Source organism: Narcine bancroftii, chromosome 5 (genome assembly GCF_036971445.1).
Source record: "Narcine bancroftii isolate sNarBan1 chromosome 5, sNarBan1.hap1, whole genome shotgun sequence".
Taxonomy (NCBI): Eukaryota; Metazoa; Chordata; class Chondrichthyes; order Torpediniformes; family Narcinidae; genus Narcine; species Narcine bancroftii.
In genome coordinates this window covers 122106555-122128777 of record NC_091473.1, presented here as the reverse complement: position 1 = coordinate 122128777, position 22223 = coordinate 122106555, and the positions used below count along the sequence as shown (strand labels likewise).

Here is a 22223-nt window from a genome sequence, read left to right as displayed (position 1 = left end):
TTAAATGTGTTGGTGCTGAGTTTTAGTTGGACCTTCCATTTGCCGTAAGTCCGTATGAAGCTGTTGTTCGTGGCTCTCAAGGTGGGTCCACACTGTCTGGTCCTTGTCTCTAGTGTGGTGGGTGGGATGATGCTGATTTCTGCCCGAGTCCATGAGGAAATGGCATCCGGACCTTTTGTTCTACACATGCATCAAGCTGTCTGGGTGGCCAACCGCCGAAGCCATCAGCAGCAGATGGCCCTGGCGTTTCCCTGAAACCTGCAGGGTGGTCAGCTGTGGTGGGCTTCTGTACCCTATATCTGATAATAGAAGCACCAAGGGTCCTCTGTCTTCTGATGGCGTTGCAGGCACTCCTGCTGGCTGCGGGGTCCTTGTTCTGGACAGCTGGCTGACAGCAGCTTCATTCTTCCTCATGGTTTTTCAGAGCATGTCTGCTCTGGCTGCTACCTTCCGGGAATTGCTGAAGTCTGTATCTGGCAGCATCAGCTGGATGTTATCGGGCAGTTGCTTGAGGAATGCCCATTCGAACACAAGACAGGTCTTGTGTCCCTCTACCAGTGCTAGCATTTTGTGCATTAAAGCTAACCAGGTCCTGTCTCCCAGACCGTCTAGATGGATCAGTCTGGCTGCTCTTTTGTGTCTGGAGAGTCTGAAGGAGCTGAGCAGCAGCGCTGTCAGTCCTGCATATTTGCCTTCCTCTGGTGGGGCATGGATGAAGTCATCTACCCAGGCAGTGATTTCTTGGTCCAAGGAGCTCATCACGGAAGTACTTTGTGGAGTCTGATATTACACGTCTGATCTGGAACTGTGCCTCTGCTTAACTGAACCAAGTGCAGGGGTCTCAGTGTCCAGAAGGCAATAAATTTTAAACTCAATGGCATTCACTGCTGCTGTATCCATGATGTTGGGTCAAAAATACTTTTTGGACTGTTGGGGTCACCAATATAGCGTTCACACTACGGAGTGAATAACGAGACCAGCAGTCGACAGGATCATTCCAAAACTCACTGCTTTATTGTTTGCTCCCTAAGCATTTTAAAGGCACTCCTTGTTCCCGCCATTGGGAACTGGATGTTGCATTGTTGGCTGGTAGCCATTTATACTTCATGCATGCTGGCCCTTTCCTTGAGGGGAAGGGGAAGATTCCCGACGTCATCTTGGTGTAGGCTGCTCCAAATGCATATGCATTACAATTGGAACTGGTTCACCTGAACACCAAACATGTTGGTTGCCACAAGCCAAAACTTTTTTACTCTTGATTAGATATTTAAGCCTATTTATATTAAAATTTACAAAATCTAATACATTACTAATCGCCATTCCTTTAATCCAAAAATTAAAGAACTCTCACCACTCAACCCATTGGACCCCTGCTCCATAAAAACCTTCAATTGCATTTGACATCTCCAAGTAGAAATGAAAAGAAGAAACGAGAAGAGAAAACTGGAAAAAAAAACTCCTGGAAAAATAATGTACTGATAAAAAGCACAAGGACTACTTCTCACTATTGTGCGGGAAGTGGACTTCGCCACAAAATGGATGGAGAAGACAAGACAAAAAGTCAGCCTCCCCTGTACAGAATATACATTGCTTTAATTAAACAGTTCATTTCTAAGTATAAAAAACTTCTTCATCGATCTCAATCAACTCTTGCTGCTTTGACACATGATCTGCAATTTGCTTCTTCTTGGGTCAATCTGCCAAAACCTGCTGACTGACTTGACTCTGGACATCCATTCATTGATCTTATTTGTTTTTTGGAAGAGAATACTCAAATACTAAAACTGCTCCATCATTAGTAAAAAAAAAATGTGATTGATTTTCTCCAGAAAACATTTTAAGTGTGGCAGGCATTGAAAGGAGAATTTATATCATTTTTTTTCCAGAATACTGATTTTGCAGGATTAAACTCCTTTCTTTTTTTCACAATTGACATATGTAAATCCACATAGAAAAATACCTTGTTGTTTGTCACTATTAATGAACCTTGATATTTTCGGGCATTTTGCACCACCACTCTTAATATCATTTCTTTATCTTGATAACAGATATCTAATCAAAATCGAGCATGGCGCTTGCATCGGGAATGGTTTCTTTCTATTTGCCCTACGTGCTCTATCCAGTTCAAGCCCATTTGGAAAACTCTCAGGAACCAGAACTTCCGAAATCCATTTTTGAAAAAAATTGTACCAGATTAAAGCCTTCAAAAATCTTCAACCAACCCAACAACCTTCACATTATTCCTGCAACTATGATTTTCCAATACATCAATCTTTTGTAAAAGCTCTTTCCTTTGCACATCCCAAACAATTACAGAATCTTCCATTTTATTAACTGTACCTTTACATTGTTCCACTTCATAGCAATAATCTTGGAGATCATCTTCCATTTTATGGACTTTTATCAGCAGCTTTAGTAATATTTGGCCATTTCTTCTTTAATATTTTTCATTTCACTCTTAACATATTCAAATTGCAGTTTAACATCACTTCTGACAGATATAAATTACAAATCCATGTTTACACATTAACTGCATTTGGTTAATAATTATAGAAGTTAGTTCTTGAGATTCCGTACCTTGAGTTTTGGCTTCAGGATATCTGAATTGTATTGCTTCAAACTCTTGACTTTATCTTTTTCATATTCTTCTCCTGCTCCCTCCAATTCTTCCCTCTCTTTATCTTGATCTTCTTCCTTTTGTCCCTCTGAATCGCTTCCAGATGATCCTGATTCAACATCTAATTGAGTCAATAGCTGTGTCTGATTGGGAACACTAGTAACAACAGCCTTAATCAGTTCAGCTGTTCCCCATAGGGAAACAGATTGTTCCATTGTGCACATGTGCAAACTTTCACCCATGCTTAGTTGTTCCTGTGACATCAGTAATTTATTGTCTTCTTCTGGACTCTAATGCCATCTTCACCGGCACTCCAGAGAGATAGCGCTGGAGTCATATGAATCCTTACCATCACACCACGAGTCACTCTTGGATGAGGAGGAGGAACTTGAGCCCCAGGCTCCATCGTTAAGGTAGGCCCAACTTCTTCAGCTGTACTAACCTCTTTAGCTACTGTTTTCTTAGTCATTTGAATCTTTCCTTATTATATTTATTAATGAATAAATTCCAAAGTTTTTAAGAAAAATGGAAAAAATTACTTTTAGTTGGGTTTTAATTAATACTGCCATGAGAGGTGTATTTTCACATCTCCAACCTATGCCATTACATCACACCCCATCAAGAACTTTTACTTTGACAACATTCAGTAACCCCTCAGCTGTTGTAATCTTAAGAGAATTATTGAATTGTGAGGACAGCTGTTAATTTAGTTCTTGCACTGAGTTAAAAGAGGTTCATGGTGGTTATTAGACTGATATTGGATGCTAATGCTCTCTGGTATATGGCATTATATGAAGCTTTGTATAGTTGCTAGAAGAGTGAAGAACTTGTGCCTACACTCGATCTGTTTCATACGAGATTGGACGAGATCTACATCCAATTCATGGCAACCTGGTCATTATTAGTCATTGTGCTATGAGCAGCTATTTTTGGTAGAAAATTTCAGTCATTTGAGTTGGTGAATGTTGAAGATGATGCCATTAGATATCTAGTGGAGATCTGCTCAATTTATTTTTTAAATTGCAGCTTCAATTAATTTCCCACTGCTTCACATATTCATGATAATTTAAATAAAATGTTCTGAATCACAAAGCCATATCAATATTTTAAAGAATTAATTCCTTATTTGTGGTAATTATTTAGAATTGTATTTTACAAATTATCAGTGCTCCTTAAATTGGGTTTCTGTAGCTCTTTCCTTTACCCCATGTCCTTCATCCTAACTTCCTTAACTCATAACTGTTAGTTGCTGAGATTTCAGATATCTGAACATTAAGCTCGAGAATTTACTTCTCAATGTTCTTTCCTTCCCAGTGACTCTGACTTTCAAGACATCCTTTCAGCCTAACTCTCTGATGAGGTAATGCTAGTCAATCTTTCATGATTTTGGCATCATTCTATTTTTGTTCAATTATGCACGTGAGAGAAAAAATCTTGCATTTTGCTTTAGAGTTTGCTTGTATTCACTCTAGTTTTATCATTTAAATGTCATTAAAGTATATTTTTGTTCTTTTCTCTTTATCTATGAATGGGATGTTTTTCCATTTCAGAAGTTCAAACTTGTTGTCAAAGTACATACATGACATCACATACAACCCTGAAATCATTTTTCCTATGGATGAGACAGACTTTCCCCCTCATTGGTAGTGCACAAAAAAATGACTCAAAGTACATATGTAAACAAATAAAGAAATGTTAACAAATGGATTCTGCAATACAGAGATAGAAAAAAGTCAATAAAGTACAAATGTAAGAGGCCTTAAAAACTCCTTGATTGTTTGCTTTTGAGGAGTTTGATGGTAGAGGGGTAGCAGCTCTTCCTGAACCTGGTGGTGTGAGTCTTGTAGCACCTATACCTTTTTTTCAAATGGTAGCAGCAAGAACATGCTGGGTGGTGTGGATCCTTGATGATTGCTGCTGCTCTCTGACAGCAGCATACCCTGTAAATACCTTGATGGTGGGGAGGATTTTATCTGTGATGTCCTGGGTTGTGGCCACTACATTTTGGAGGGCTTTATGCTCAAGGGTATTGGTGTCCCCATAGCAGACCATGATGCAGCCGATCAGCACACTTTCCACCATCTGTAGAAAGTTGCCAGAGTTTCTGATGTCATACCAAATCTCCGCAAACTCCTAAGGAAGTAAATGCTTTCTTCACTATGCCATTAGTGTATTGGATCTAAAATAAATCCTCCGAGATAGTGACTCCCAAGAACTTAAATTTGCTCACCTTCTCCACCTCTGATTCCCCCAGTGATCACTGGATCATACACCTCTGGCTTTTCCTTCCTGAAGTTAACAATCAGCTCCTTGGTTATGGAGACATTGAATATGAGGTTGTTGTTGGTGCACCATTCAGTCAAGTTTTAAAATCTCCATTCTGTTTGTTGATTCATCACCCCTTTATATACAGCCCATCTCTGTGGTATTGTCAGCAAATTTGTAGATGGTGATGTTGTCATATCGAGCCATACAGATTGAGTCTATTGTTTAGGAGTCTGATGCTGGTGGGGCAGTAACTGTTCCTGAACCTTGTGGTACCTATACTTCTTTCCTGATGACAGTAATGAGAACAGAGCATGTCCTGGGTGGTGTTAATCCTTGATGATTGCTGCTGCTCTTTGATGGCAGCATTCCACATAGGTTTTCTAGATGGTTGGAAGAGTTTTGCTCTAATGTAATTGGCTCTGTCCACTATCTTGTGCATGGCTTTGTGTTTAGAGGTATTGGTGCTCATCTACCAGGCCATGAATCAGCTGTTCAGCACATGTTCCACTACACATCTGTAGAACTTTACCAAGGCATCTAATGTCATATTGAATCTCCACAAACTCCTGAGGAAGTAAAGGCACTAACGAGCTTTCTTCACAATGGCATTTGTGCACTGGGTCTGGAAAAGATTCTCTGAGATAGTGACTCCCAAGAACTTAAATTTGATCACCCTCTCCACCTCTAATCCCTTAATGATCATACACTTCTGGTTTTCCCCTCCTGAAGTCAACAGTTAGCTCCTTGGTTTTGGTGACATTGGGTGAGAGGTTGTTGTTAGTGCACCATCCAGCCAAACTTTCAATCTGTCCTATATGCTGACTCGTTGCTTATTTTTTATATAGCCCGCTACTCTGGCATCATCAATATGAACCAGACAGGCATAGGTGTAAAAGGTTTAGAGCAGGGGACAAAGTGGTGGTCCAGTGCTGATAGAGATTGTGGGTGAGATGTTCTTTACAATCTGCATGGATTGGTGTCTGGAGATGAGGAAATCTAGGATCGAATTACACAGTGTAGTATTGGACTTTGCCAATCAATTTTGAGTTGATCATTGTGTTGAATGCCGAGCTATAATCAATAAACAGTCTTCTGATGTCTGCATCATTGCTGTCCGAGTGTTTTGGTGTTCAGTGTAGAACCAGTGAGATGGCATCTGCCATAGATTTGTTGCTGCAGTAGGCAAATCAGAGTGGATCCATATTGCTTCTCAGACAGGAGCCTCTCAAAACACTTTGTGACTGTGGATGTTTAGTGCCATTGGTTGATAGTCAGTTAGGCGGGTTACCACATTCTCTTTGGGTACCTGTATGACTGAGACTGGTTTGAAACAGATGGATACCACACCCTGTTGGAGGGAGATGAAGATATCCATGAAAACTGTGGCCAGTTAGACATCACAGATTTTCAGTACTCTGACAGGTACTCCACCTGGACTGGATGCTTTCTTCCCACCAGATGAATTGTGTTTTCTTACATCATGATCAAATTTATTTTCTTGTGAAGATGGACCATCAATGATCCATCAGCCATTTGCTCAATTTTTTCCATAATTATTTTATCTAGATTTTTATTTTTGCTCCAACACCCTTATCTTTGAGATTTTCTTAAAATCAAGCAATGTTATTGGTTCCTCCCATCTGTTTCATATTCACATCAGTTATTTACTCCAATACATATCCCAGCAACAAATTATCCTGGACAGGAAACAAACTCATAGTTAACAGAACCGGATGGAATCTGAGAATATATATTTCCTCTATTCCAGTCTATCTGATAAAAAATCTGACATTCCGAGCTCTCTGTCAAGCTTAACCAGCGCCTCAACTCCATTATTTGGTTTCCCTTAATGTATTTCAAAGATGATTTTATGACTATTACAGATCATGTTTTAACAACCTCCACATTGTTTCTAGTGATGTGCCAGAATTTCTGATGAGGCTGACCATACTCTCTTCCTTTAAAAGTTTTTTTTAAGCCATCATTATTAAATTCTTGTCCAAAATAATTATTATTTAAAGTCATTGTACACGTCCCTCCATATTTTTAATGCTCCATTTCTCCAGTTTTATGTTGATTGCTCAGTGTCATTAAATGCAAGCAACTTGATTCCAAACTTTTTGAAATGTGGTCCATAATTCTTTTGCCAAGAGTCCATTTTTTTTTGTTTACTTGATTCTTCTGTTGCAAGGAATTCAAGAAGGCTCCTCACATTGACATTTTTACATCTAAAATAAGGGTACATGATAATGCAGTTATATCACTAATGTAATAGTGTGTAGGAACTGGTGCTAAAATGGGACCTGGAGAGTGTAGTGGTAGTTCTAATGCCCACAAGTAATATTGTCGCGTGTTTAAGATGCATGATAATAGCAGGTTTTTGCAGTTAAATTTAGACCTACAGCACGAAACAGGCCATTTTGACCCAGGAACCCGTGCCGCCAAATTATTCCCAATTAACCTCCACCCACCCCCCCCCCCCCCGTTATGTTTTGAATGGTGGGAGGAAACTGGAGTCCCCAGAGAAAACCCATGCAGACACAAGGAGAATGTACAAACTCCTTATAGACAGCACAGATTTGAACCCCAGCCCCAATCCCTGGCTCTGTAACAGTGTTGTGCTCACGCCACACTAACCGTACCATGTATAAACTCAAATTATGCAAAAGAAAATATGATTCCCAGTGGAAATCAATGCTGTAAGTGAAGATGCTGATTCGATTGACCTATTAGGAGTGGGAGGACAGACATCAGAGTAGCTGCCAAATTTACTGCTACTTGATCAGATATCATGACATCTGAGTGGGACATCTGGGCCAAGAATTGGATAAGTTAGACCACTGGTCCCTAACATGGAGGGATTTGTTCCATTGATTTATTAGGGAACACCCTGCCATTTTACATCTCATTTACACAAACCTTGCCCTCATGGCATTGATGTATCATACATAAATATGTAACTCAATTATCCATTGTGCATCAACTAAGATTGGAATTTACTGATCAATCTTCTACTATCATTCAGATGTGCATTAAACTTCAGCATGACAATTGGCACAACATTTAATTAAAAAAAAAAGCTGGTATTGTGTGCATGGAGATGCTGACCGGCCCACAAGATGGCCAATGAGTGCAGCGACCACAAGGTCCTGGGGGTGACACCAGCTATCGTCCAAGGTGACCTCCTGCACGGTGGGAAGACAGGGAACTGTGGCAGGAATGCCAGCCAATCCCAGGCTGATGCGGAGCCTGGGGCCCATATAAGCCCAGTGCAATAAACCAGTCTCCATTCAAGGCTTTTGTGTGTGTCGTTCTTATCCATGCTCGTGTAGTGCGAATGCTGCATTGTGACCCTGATATGATTTGAACATACAGCCTGACCCCGACCGGTCCAATCGGCAGTCAAACCCAAAATTGACGGATCAAGTGGAGCCTGTATCCATCCACGCAGTCTCTCTCAGGCTCCCAATGTTTTGGGTGTCGCAGCCACACGTGTGGTTTGAGCAGGCCAAGGCTCAATTCCAGCTTTGACACATCACCTCCGACATCACCCGTTATTTCTACATCGTGAGCACTCTTGATCAAGACACCGCGGCAAGGGTCGTAGACTTCCTGCGGCAGCCTTCAGAGCAAGGGACATACACAGCCCTCAAAGAGCTGTTATCCTGCACTTTCGGACTCTCCCGGCCTGATTGCTGCATATTGAGGGATTGGAGGACAAGGCCCCATTCACCCTAATGACCACAAGCCTTGCCTGTTCTTATCCCCGAGGATATCCAATTCTTGCTCACGGACAAGGACTTCAGTGACCCTCAGAGGGTTGTGGCCTGGGCTGACATGCTGTGGAAAGTGAAGAAGGACACCAGCGCCAACATAGACCACATCAGCAAGCCCCACGAACTGCCACCTGCAAGACCAGAGGAAGAGGCAAGATAATCCCCCAGGACAGTTCTGCTACCATCATCAGCGATAGGGTCCAGAAGCCCATCGATGTCACCCATCTTGTGGATTTCAGGGAAACACCCTAGCCAACCATCATTGATAGCTGCGGCAGTTGGCCCACGTGAAAGCCTCTTCTAAGTCTGGGTTTTCTCGTTGGGCAGGCATTTCCTGACCAACACCAGCAATGGCAAGTAGGGCCAAGCATTTGAGGGCAGTCAACAGCCGCTTTGCATGGACTTTCACCATCACGGCAACCGCTCCTGGGGGCTGATCTTCTTCATGCCCACTGCCTGCTTGTCAACCTCAAAGGATGGTGCTTGGAGCATGCCAGAACTTTACAGACTCAGTCTCAGGGGAAGCCAAAAAACTCACTCCCACCTGGACTCTAATGCTTTCAGACAATGAAAGTGGTGCCATCAATAGTGGCACCACTGTTCTCCACGGCTGAGCCAAAGCATGGGGTAAGGCCGAGGGCTCTCCATTCCACACCAGGGCATGTCGACTCCATCCCAAAATGTTCAGCCTAACAAAGGAGCAGTTTATATATAAAAAAAAAGGAGCTAGGAATAGTGTAACACTCTGATAGTCCCTGGGCCTGCCCTCCTTTCCCCCCCCCCCCCCCCATATGGTGCCAAAAACACCTGGGGGGTGGAGGCTATGTGGCATCTACCACTGCCTCAACAAGGCCACCATACCTGACAGATAGCCTGTGCCTGACATCCAAGACTTTGCCACAACCTGCACGGGGCATGGGTGTTTTCTAAAGTGGACCTCATCTGGGGGTACCTCAAAATCCACATTCACCAACAGGACATCCTCAAGACCACAATTATAACCCCTTTGACATGTTTGAATTCCTCCACATGCCCTTTGATCAAAAGAACGTGGAACAAACTTTCCACCGGCTGATGGATCCAGTGCACCAGGACTTACCATTTGCTTTCATCTATTTGGACGATATCTCCATGGCAAGCCACAGCCACAAAGATCTCACTGCCAACTGAAACAACTATGCACTCAGTTAGTGAGTTTTGGCTGACGATTAACCCCATGAAGTACCAATTCAGCCTGAACACTATTGACTTCTAAACAGACACGGGGCTACATCCCTCCCCGAAAAGGTCAAGGCAGTCTGGCTCTTCACTAAGCCACGCATGATAAAAGGGCTGCAGGAAATCACTGGTATGATAAACTTTTAGCAGTGGCACTGCGCTGATGGTCGGCACGTCAAAGGATATTTCCTGGGACGATAAGTCTTTGACGGCTTTTCAGAATGCCAATGCCACCCTAGACCGGAGGCACCTAAACAGTCGACGCCTCCAGCACAGTGGTAGGGGGCGTGCTGTAACAGGCCATTGAAGACCAGTGGCATTCCCCTGCCCTTTTTCACAAGGCACCTCCACCATAGGACTCAAATACAGCGCTTTCATCCGAGAGGTATTGGTGCTGTACCTGGAGGTAAGACATTTCCGTTATTTTTTTTAAAGTCAGCAATTCAAGGTCTTCATCGATCACAACCTGCTGTGACTTTCGCTTTCCATAAGGTACTGGACATGTGGTCGATCCGAAAACAGAGACAATTGTCCTACATGTCCGAATTTACCACGGACATACAGCACATCACAGGGAAAAGCAATGTGGTAGCCGACTCTGTCATGCCCTGTGATCGAGTCAGTTCATGTGCTGTCCGAGGGAGTCCACCACATGGCCCTCGTCAAAGTGAAGCAGCAGGACCCTGAGATCCCCGCATATAGGACAGCCATCTCTGGCTCAGAGTGGAAGATGTCCCCATCAGCCCAGATAACCTGACACTGCTGTGCTACATCTCTACCAGCAGCCATCGCCCCATTGTTTCACCTACGTGGAGCCACTAGGTTTGACACCATCCACAACCTGGAGCATCCCGCAATCTAAGCCACGGTCAAGATGGTGGCTAGCAGGTTTGTCTGGGATGGTCTCCATAAGCAGGTCACCCAGTGGGCCAAAACCTGCACAAACTAAGAATCCTCCCAAGTGCAGAATCACATGAGGGCACTCACAGAAACCTTTGAACCAGTGCGGCATAGGTTCAGCCACGTACATATTAACATAGTGGGACCATTACCAGTTTCCCATGGGATGAGATACCTCTCAACCATGGTTGACCACTTCACGAAGTGGCCTGAGGTGATCCCGTGGCTGATACCACCAAAGAAACCTGTGCCAGGGCGTTCATTGACACATGGGTGCTCAGATTCAGCTGGGCGGGGGGGCACAATTTATGTCTGGACTCTGAACAGCACTAGCCAAGTTCCTGGGAACACACCTCCACCACACCTTGATGGCCCAGCTCAAGGGTTCCAACTGGGTGGACAAATTTCCTTGGGTTCTGCTGGGTATTTGTACTATGCCAAAGGAGGACATTTATGCCTCAGTGGTAGAGATAGACTATGGTGAACCCTTAATCCTTACTGGGGAGTTCGTGGCCCACAACAAATGCCTGGTAGATCCCACAGCAACTCTCAAAAAGTTGCGATGAAAACTGGAGTCTCTGGTCCCGTGGTAACCCCCACCACACAACCAGCTCAAACATAACATCCCCAGGGATAAATGTCAGTATGTGTTTGTGCGAAGGGGCGCACACCAGCCACTCCTACAACGACCCTACAAGTGGCCCTACAGGGACATCAGGGACAACCGCTCCACCTTTGCCCTAAACATCGGCGGTAAGGAGACTTTTAACGTCGACTACCTGAAACCGGCACATCTTGACTGTAATGAGCCAGTCTCCACTCCAGACCGTTGTCCACTAATTCAACCTAAATATCTGTAAAGCCTCTGCACCATTTGCTTTTGCACTCAATTTAATGTCATTAGCAAACTTTGGGACACTACACTCGTCCCCTATAGTTGTGGGCCAAGCCCTGACCCTTGCAGCATTCCACTTCCCACTGGTTTCCAACCAGAGAAATGCTTATTTATCACAACACTCTGCCTTTTATTGGTTAACCAGTCCTTAACTAATGGAGGTATTTCTCTTACATCTTATCGAACGCTTTCTGAAAATCCAAGTATATGACATCTACTGTTCCCCTTAATCCACTGGACTCATTCCACCCTCAAAGAACTCCTGTAAATTTGTCGAAAATGACCAGCCCTTCCTGAATCAAGGCTGTATTTGTCTAATGGAACAATTTCTATCTTCAGAGCACTGAGGAGTGCGGTAGAAGAGGGATCTGGGAATCCAGATACATAATTCCCTAAAAGTGGCATCTCAGGTAGGTAGGTTTCTAAGTGAGTGTGACTGAATTGTATTATTAATCTTTAGTTATTATATATTTCTTAGTAAATAAATTGTGGGTTTGGAAAACAGGGACACATTTATAGACACACAATTATACTCAGAGAGAAGCCATTTTCAGAGATTCAGAGTCGGGTGGACAACCCAATAAGACTAGAAGTGATTATTCATTCAATTGCTGTTTACTAAAGTCACTTATGTTAACAAAAAGAACTGCTGGTCAAAGGTCAGGCCATCTGTTGATTATTCATGTTTTTAGATGTCATGTGATGAGACATTTCAGAGAACATATTAGTTTTTTTTAACCACTTTAAAACATATCACAATATTTCAAACTTAATCCAAACACATGGTATTTTATAAAAAAAGTAAAAAATACAAAAGAAAGAAAAACTAAAAAAACTTCAAGAAAACCACAACAGGAATACTTCACTTTCCAATACTTTTAAACATATAAATATTCATAGAGACCTACAAGAGAAAGGGAATGTCAAGATTCATTTAAATTTTAATACCAACAGTTTGTAAATGTTGGCTCCATATTTTACAAAATGTATGATATTTATCTCTTAAATTACAAGTGATTTTCTCAAGTGGATACAACTCCAAACTTCACCATGCCATCTGTTCATTCCCAGATCAGTATCTGACTTCCAAGTTATAGCAATAAATTTTCTTGATATTGCCAAGGAAATTTGAACAAATTTTACTTGATATATTCAATTTTAATCTAGGTTTAATCCCTCTAACATTGCCCAGTAAAAATAACATTGGATACTGTGAGAATCTTACTCTGGTTAATCATTCTAATAAATTACCCAGATCAAGCCAAAAAAGGTTTAATTGTGGAACACTGCCAAGTCAAATGCAAAAAAGTTCCAAATTCTTGTCCACATCTAAAACCTAAATCTGAATAAATATAATTCATATTATGCAACTTTTGTGGTGTTAAATACAACTGATGAATAAAATTATATTGAACTAATATCTCACATTTAATGTACTTTTCATACTCTTTCCACATATCTGAATCCATCTACAAACTGTTGGTATTAAAATTTAAATGAATCTTGACATTCCCTTTCTCTTGTAGGTCTCTATGAATATTTATATGTTTAAAAGTATTGGAAAGTGAAGTATTCCTGTTGTGGTTTTCTTGAAGTTTTTTTTAAGTTTCTTTCTTTTGTATTTTTTATTTTTTTTATAAAATACCATGTTTGGATTAAGTTTGAAATATTGTGATATGTTTTAAAGTTTAAAAAAAAAACTAATATGTTCTCTGAAATGTCTCATCACATGCCATCAAAAACATGAATAATCAACAGATGGTCTTATTTACTTATTTAAATCTACCTCCCATTTGTGTCTTGATTTATGAATGCCTTTTTTTAGTCTTCTTTTGTAATAGTTTATACATCTCTGAAATTAAGTTCTTTACATTCCTAGTACTTAATCATTATTCTAATTCTGTCTCTGCTGGTAATACAAAATCTTGACCAAAAATATCTCTTAATTTGATAACAAAATTTTGTATTTTCCAATATATTAAACATTTCCTTCATTCTAATAATGTTTCCTGGCTTCAAAACAATCTTTAATTTTCTTAATACCATAATTTTGCCAAATTTTTAAAAATGTACTTTCCATAGAAAATGGAAAGTCTATTTTGAAATAAAGGTGTTTTTCCAGACATTAATCCTCTTCCTCCAATCTCTTTATCAAATTTATTCCAATGTTCAATTAAATGTTTCAGTCTGGGTGTTTTTTTATTTGCTGTGAACCATATAACCACTTACGGAGCGGAACATTGATCCACTTCATGATATTCTTGTAAATTTTCAACTTTTTGAACTTGTTTTAAATTTATCAACCCCTTTAACATCTCTTCATCTCTAATTATCTTCATTTCTCTTAACAATTTCAAATTGAGTATTCACATCCCGTTTAATAAATCCATACTGTAAATCCATTTTCTGACTCATTGCTTGCAACTATTTCATCAACAATCTTGCATTCCATTTATATACAAAATGTTGTGGATCTGTTTCTCATTTTATCAAGTTCCAAGTTTACCCATGCTGGAACATTATTTAACTCATACATTACATTAATAGATCTCAACTTTGCTGATTTATAATAATACATAAAATTGGGGAGCTGTAAACATCTAAATCACACATGTCAAACTCAGGCCCATGGGCCAAATTTGGCCCGTAATATAATTATATTTGGCCCGCAAGATCATATCAAATATGTATTAGAGCTGGCCCGCTGGCCGCCGCACCAGTATAGCGCATGCATAGCTAATACTACAAATCCCAGAATGCTTTGCAAATGCATTGGCGTCAGCCCGCTAATCGTCCCCACCTCCTCTCCTTACTTTCATTAGCATCTGCGACCTGTCACCCAACTCGCATGTAATAAACCCCTTACGAAAAATGGCCAAACGAAAGACAGAAAACAGGACCTTTCAAGACAGGTGGGAGGCAAACTCTGACCCCAGAGTTTGATGAACTTGCATCTAAGAAGAGATGTCAAGTATCTGGTTTAGACCCAGGTGCATCAGAGTAAATCACAGTGTAGCAAGCTAAGCTTGGATTAATATTTTCTTTGGTTAACTTTGCACTGTTCATAGTTGAAAGATTGGATTTTCATTGAAGCAAGTTGTTTTTTTTTGACTTGTTGGCTTGTGGAAAAAAAAACATTTAAAAGGAGCTTAAAGGCTATAGAGAAATATTATTTATTTTAATAAGAAAAAGTTTAACATTACATATGTTGAAAGAAGAGAAAACATGCAGATGTTATTGAAAATTTTCAATAAATATTTAGTTTGGCCCATGACTTAGTCCAAGTTTTTAATTTTGGCCTTCTGTGAATTTGAGTTTGACACCCCTGATCTAAATCATATTTCCTCATCAATTTCTCCAAAGAAACTCTAGCCATTTTCCATTTCCATATTTTTTCTTGTACAAATATTTAATTCCTGAAAATTTTTTTGAAGGATTGAAATTTGAATTAATTGAAATAAATATTATATTCAAAGAAAAACATTCATCTTAACACAATTTACTCTACCTGTAAAAGTAATAGATAACATACTCAATTTTTTCCAAATCCTCTTTAATTTTCTTTAATAAAGATAAATAATTTAATTTAATTTTATCAAATCTGATTTCACACAAACACCTAAATATTTTATTCCAAGATCTGGCCATCTAGATTCAATTACTTCCTTACATTTCTCATAATCTCCATTAAGACACAATTTTACTTTTTTCCCCCAATTAATTTTATATCCCAATATGTCTCCATATTCTTTTATTCTCATTTTAAGTTGTTGTAAAGAATTTAAATAAATCAAAATATCATCCACAAATAAATTTATTTTATATACTTCTGGTTTCAACTTAATATCCACAATCTTTGAATCTTGTCTATTAATTAAGCTAAAACAAATAAAGCTGGTGACAATGGGCCACCTTGTCTACTTGATCTTGGTAATTCAAAACATGCTGAAATCTGTCCATTTGTCACTACTTTTGCAATAGTTTTTTTTAATACAGCATTTTAATCCATTCTATAAACATTGAACCCAATTTACATTTCTCTAATAGGAATAGGAAATCCCATTCTAATCTATCAAATACCTTTTCACCATCCAAAGTCACTGCCACACACAGTTTTCTCATTTTTGAATAAAATGCATCAAACTAAGAAGCCTCACTATATTATTTGCAGATGTCTGATCATAAATAAATCCAGTTTGATTCCTATGTATTAATTTTGGTAAATATATTGCTAATCTATTTGCTAATATTTTTATAATCAACATTTAATAATAAAATTGGTCTATAAGATGCTGATTTCATTGGACCTCTATCCATTTTTGAAATTACTGTAACAATTGCAATTAAAAATTATTCTGGAAGAGAATGTACCTCATAGCATAATTAAAACCATGATAAATGGAGTATTAAAAGATCTTTAATTTTTTAATAACATTTTACAAGAAATCCATCTTCTCCTGGTGATTTGTTATTTTAATTGAACTCACTACCTCACTAAATTCCCTTGCCATAAATACTACATTCAAATCTTTCTGCTCCCTATCATTCAGATTAAGTAAAGCAATTTGAGATATAAACTTGTCAATATCATTTTAATCATGTACTCATTCCAAATTATATAATTCTGAATAAAATTCCCTAAATGCATCATTTATTTCTTCTGATTTATATGTAATATTCCCCAAAGATTTTTTAATGCATTAATTACTCGAGTTGTCTGTTCTGCTTTCAATTGCCATGCTAAAACTTTGAGCTCTTTCTCCTAATTCATAATATCTTTATTTAGTTATTTGGATTAATATTTCTGTTCTATATGTTTGAATAATGTTGAAGTTTTTATTAATTATTTGTTTTTTATTTTCTTAAGAATTATTTTGTAGATTTTTTTTTTCTAATTTACCTATGTCCTGATCTAATTCATTTGTCTCTTATGTTCTCCTTTTGTAATTTTAGCTGAGTAACTTATTATTTGACATCTGAAGACCCATCTGCGCTGGGTGGGTCACGCCTCCAGAATGGAGGACCATCACCTTCCCAAGATCGTGTTATATGGCGAGCCCTCCACTGGCCACCGAGACAGAGGTGTACCAAAGAAGAGGTACAAGGACTGCTTAAAGAAATCTCTTGGTGCCTGCCACATTGACCTCCACCAGTGGGCTGATATCACCTCCAACCATGCATCTTGGTGCCTCACACTTCGGTCGGCAGCAACCTCCTTTGAAGAAGACCGCAGAGCCCATCTCACTGACAAAAGACAAAGGAGGAAAAACCCAACACCCAACCCCAACCAACCAATTTTCCCTTGCAACCCCTGCAACCGTGCCTGCCTGTCCCGCATCGGACTTGTCAGTCACCAACGAGCCTGCAGCAGATGTGGACATACCCCTCCATAAATCTTTATCTGCGAAGCCAAGCCAAAGAAGTATGCTTTTAAAGCATCCCAAAAAATAAATTCAGTATCTATTGAATTAAAATTCACTTCTAAAAATAATTGAATTTTCTTTCTTATAAAATTACAAAAAAAATTCTTTATAAAATCTTCATCTACATTTGGTGTGTAAATATTCATAATTGTCCACATTTCAGAATAAATCTGGCAATTAACCAAAACATATTTCCCCACATGATCAATTATAATTTATCAAAAAAATTTACTGGTGTTACGAGCCCGAAGGACTCAAAATCCAGCAGCAATAGATATTCACCAAGACAAATGGTTACTTAAACTAAAGTTGTTTTTATTTATCTTCAAGCATGAAAATAGAAACAAACTTTAAATTATCACTATTAACTTACTTTACCTAACTTAACCCCCTTCTAATTCTCAGCACACATGTGTGTAATGTATGTTTAAGTTCAGCAAAGTTACTTGGTTCACAGTCCAATCTCACTTCTCATTCCTCCAAGTTCACTGGTTTCAGGCAATTCTTATAATGTGCACAGAATTTAACATGTGTAAAATTCACCAGGCTTTGGTGCTCAAAAGGTAAATGGTTACCACTCAGGAAGGTTCTTGGTTTTCAGAGAGAGATATGTGTTGTTCCAGGTCATCCACAACTGATGTACTTCCATCAGTCACCTCAGTGTCTTGCTGATGAAACTTATCCAGATGATAACCTCTTTCTTTCAGGTCACCACAGAATTCCTTTCTGTTCCACTTATTCCAAGTGAAACTTTAGTCAGCCAGTCCTCTCCTCTTGCATGAGCCACAAGGGATTGTCCAGTTCCAGCAACTTCTGCTGGCTGTCACTGTCAGAGTCTCTCTCTCTCTTACACACTGAGACTGAGAGGAAGCCTGTTTTGACTCTCTCTGCTAGCAAAACCACATGACCCTCTTACAATAGCAAAACTTTTCTGCAGATAATAGTGGCTCCAGCCTGCTCTTTTCAACTGTGGCCTTGATAAACAATAATCCATTAGTGACGTCTCTGGACCACTCTTCAAAGCTCTTGCAAAAAGGTGTGAGAAGCCACTATGTCTCCAGTATTTCAAATAAGATCTGTTTTAAAGTGTTTGTATGTGACCTACTCTAACAAACCTTTCCCAATTATCTCCCAAAAACATTTCTATATACTCTGTCACACAACCAAGAACAACTTCAACAACTGCCCATTACAGCGCAGATGATCACAAAGAAAACCCAAAAAGAGGTAACATTAAGCAAGATCCTACACTTAATGTCATTCCAGAAGGTCTAAAACCTTACCACACACACACCACCATGAACTATCATCAAAGAAGGATGTTTACTATGGGGAATCTGAACAATTATTCCAGCCCAATAGCAAATTATCATGTTATCAGAACTACACTATAATGATCAGGGAATAGTACAAATGAAAACACTGGCCTGGATGCATGTCTGGTTGCCCCTCCGTAGATAGAGACATTGAAGCAACAGTAAGAGTCAATGCAGCCAAAAATGCCAAAAGCCGAAGCTAACCCATGGAAATAGCCATTCAAACCCTGGCATCGGATTCATGTAGACTTCGCTGGACCATTCATGGATGAGACTTTCCTCAAAGCTGTGGACACACACTACAAACGGCCAGTAGTTTCACAGCTGAAAAATACCAGAGCAGATCCCACGATTGACTGTCTATGAGCCATCTTTGCCACTTACAGATTGCCTCATGAATTAGTTACAATGGGCCTCATTTTACATCAGAAGATTTAAAAAAACTTATGCACAATATCAGACGTATTTTGTCCACACACTATCACCCAAGTACAAACATTCAAAAAAGCAATGAAAACCATGATACTTCTAAATGCCTCCTGGACACACAAAATCGCAGATTTCCTATTGGGATACAGAAACCTGCTGCATTCTATCATAAAACGCACCCCAGCAGAACTAATGATTGGCCGCAATCAAGCTGCCGTCTCCCACTCGCCCGCCCGACTGGCGCAGCCGGCCCCTCGCCCGCCCGACTGGCGCAGCCGGCCCCTCGCCCGCCCGACTGGCGCAGCCGGCCCCTCGCCCGCCCGACTGGCGCAGCCGGCCCCTCGCCCGCCCGACTGGCGCAGCCGGCCCCTCGCCCGCCCGACTGGCGCAGCCGGCCCCTCGCCCGCCCGACTGGCGCAGCCGGCCCCTCGCCCGCCCGACTGGCGCAGCCGGCCCCTCGCCCGCCCGACTGGCGCAGCCGGCCCCTCGCCCGCCCGACTGGCGCAGCCGGCCCCTCGCCCGCCCGACTGGCGCAGCCGGCCCCTCGCCCGCCCGACTGGCGCAGCCGGCCCCTCGCCCGCCCGACTGGCGCAGCCGGCCCCTCGCCCGCCCGACTGGCGCAGCCGGCCCCTCGCCCGCCCGACTGGCGCAGCCGGCCCCTCGCCCGCCCGACTGGCGCAGCCGGCCCCTCGCCCGCCCGACTGGCGCAGCCGGCCCCTCGCCCGCCCGACTGGCGCAGCCGGCCCCTCGCCCGCCCGACTGGCGCAGCCGGCCCCTCGCCCGCCCGACTGGCGCAGCCGGCCCCTCGCCCGCCCGACTGGCGCAGCCGGCCCCTCGCCCGCCCGACTGGCGCAGCCGGCCCCTCGCCCGCCCGACTGGCGCAGCCGGCCCCTCGCCCGCCCGACTGGCGCAGCCGGCCCCTCGCCCGCCCGACTGGCGCAGCCGGCCCCTCGCCCGCCCGACTGGCGCAGCCGGCCCCTCGCCCGCCCGACTGGCGCAGCCGGCCCCTCGCCCGCCCGACTGGCGCAGCCGGCCCCTCGCCCGCCCGACTGGCGCAGCCGGCCCCTCGCCCGCCCGACTGGCGCAGCCGGCCCCTCGCCCGCCCGACTGGCGCAGCCGGCCCCTCGCCCGCCCGACTGGCGCAGCCGGCCCCTCGCCCGCCCGACTGGCGCAGCCGGCCCCTCGCCCGCCCGACTGGCGCAGCCGGCCCCTCGCCCGCCCGACTGGCGCAGCCGGCCCCTCGCCCGCCCGACTGGCGCAGCCGGCCCCTCGCCCGCCCGACTGGCGCAGCCGGCCCCTCGCCCGCCCGACTGGCGCAGCCGTGTCTCTCCCCACTTACCGGATTTTGGAGCTTTCCGGATTTTAGATGTCTGGATAAAGAATTGTGTACCAACCCATGGTTGGTAGGAATAATCTCAGAAAAATTGAGCCCTTGCTCATACTCTGTTTGAGTGGGGGACAGATTGTGGAACCAACACATTGACCAATTATGAGCATTGACTGACACTAAGACCTATGAACTGCCTCATGAACTGGAGGAGGTGGAATCATACCTGCCCTGACCATCCCACCCCTCAGACTGAGTGAGGGAGGGGGGGGGCAGAGACCATTGCAGAGCCAAGGAGTCCAGTAACTGAGATATGTAGTCAGGAGGGCAACAAAGACGCATAGTTGCTGCTGAAGGTCTGCGAAGGCGGGCAGTCGGTGCCGACTCAACTGCCAACTCAACTATCTACAGGTCCCAAGCAAAGACCGGCACAGCAAACCACACCGAGGTGGTCCAAAAGAGAAAGAAGACCACCTGAATGCTTTAAGGACTATGTGCCCTGATTATTATTCCCTTTTAATAATTACTGATGAGATTGTATTCTAATTCTCACTTGTAGTCCCGTGCCCGATGTAATCTCATTAGTTCGAAGGCGCCCAATCAGCATTTAACGCACCGTGGAGGGGGGAGAAAGAGTGTTGGGTATAAGACCACCTTCTGCTGGATATCATGATGCCCAAATCATAATGTCATCCAAATTAAAAAGTTGTACCACCACTGGTGTTCACATTTTCATTCATGGTTTTGTCTGTAAACTCTACTCCAATAGATGAGCACATAAACTCCATTTCTAGTTCATGCCAGGGTGATAATTTAAGATGTGTTATTCTTCAGATGCAACATTAAATTTTAAATCAGTGGTTCTTAATCTTTTTCTTTCCACTCATATATCACTTTAAGTATTTCCTATGCCAATAAAGTGCTCTGTAATTACTAAGGGATTGCTTGAGGTGGAAAGAAAAAGTTTGAAAACCTCTGTTTTGCTTGTATCTAATTGATTCATTATGTGCATTATTTCATAACGTCAAATGAAATGGACCAATTACTTATTCTCATGCAAAATATTTTAGTAACAATTGGGTCTCAAGCAGTGATAACCCCACACATAGAAGCAATCCCTTACTAATCAGAGCACCGATGGCATAGGGATTACTTAAAGTGGTACATGAGTGGAAAGAGAAAGGCTAAGAACCATTGTTTTAAATTCTACCTTGCTTGTTTAAGTGACCATTTAATTACCACAAAGTGGTACCCTAAGCAAAGTTCTTTCATCAACTTCATTACAATCAAACCAAGAGTCTCAACAATCACCAAAAGATCCACAACATTCTGCGTACACAAAGTATTGGATAATTGCAACATCTTTTTGTTGAAATACAGAAGAAAGAGGGAGGTTAGAGATAGAAATTGCTGAATCACTGAAATTAAAACAATTTGAATTGTGTACCAGGTCAATGAGCATTCTTAATGGGGGTAAATTCAACTTCTCCCCTTTTGCTTTCTTTTTAAGAATTTGCTCATCTTTCTCTTTCAGTGCACTGTTAAAACTAGTGTTTAGACTGAAACAGATTCCTGATGACAAGCAAGCAATATGAATCATCCTTAAGGAAAAACAGACTTGTACAAAGTAGATTCTCACAAAGGGCAGAATAAAAAGGCAGGTTTCCAACTACATCTTAAGTGAACTAGCTTTGGAGACATTGACGAAACCTTCACCATAACTCTCCCTTACCTCCCCTCCCCTCTTCCTCTCCTCCTGCCAGATGCTGGGTGATAAATTATTTCAAACATTTTCTGTTTTGGTATCAAACATTACTCTCCAATTTCCTTCTATTTCCACTTATTTGATAATTCACAAAGTGTTGGGCTCTCGCGTTCAACTTCGCAGCGTTTAAAACACTTCAAAAAGTACTAAACTGTAAAACTCCGTAAAATCTGTAAAGCTCAGCATTAATGCCCCACGACACCTCGATTAAGACTGTTCGTTTCTTCTTCCTTTGGTTTACTTGCCTGAAAAAAAGTTTTTTAAATAAAAAACGCAGTTCAAAAAAAAA

At 41.9% G+C, this 22223-nt stretch overlaps 1 long non-coding RNA gene across 1 annotated transcript; it reads left to right on the top strand.

Moving 5' to 3' along the window:
- The first annotated feature begins 2755 nt into the window (after positions 1-2755).
- Positions 2756-17083, top strand: LOC138762794 (uncharacterized). Its single transcript, XR_011357151.1, has 4 exons — positions 2756-3030; positions 3932-3977; positions 12014-12084; positions 16628-17083. It is a non-coding gene; the product is annotated as an uncharacterized lncRNA (long non-coding RNA).
- The last annotated feature ends 5140 nt before the right edge of the window (positions 17084-22223 follow it).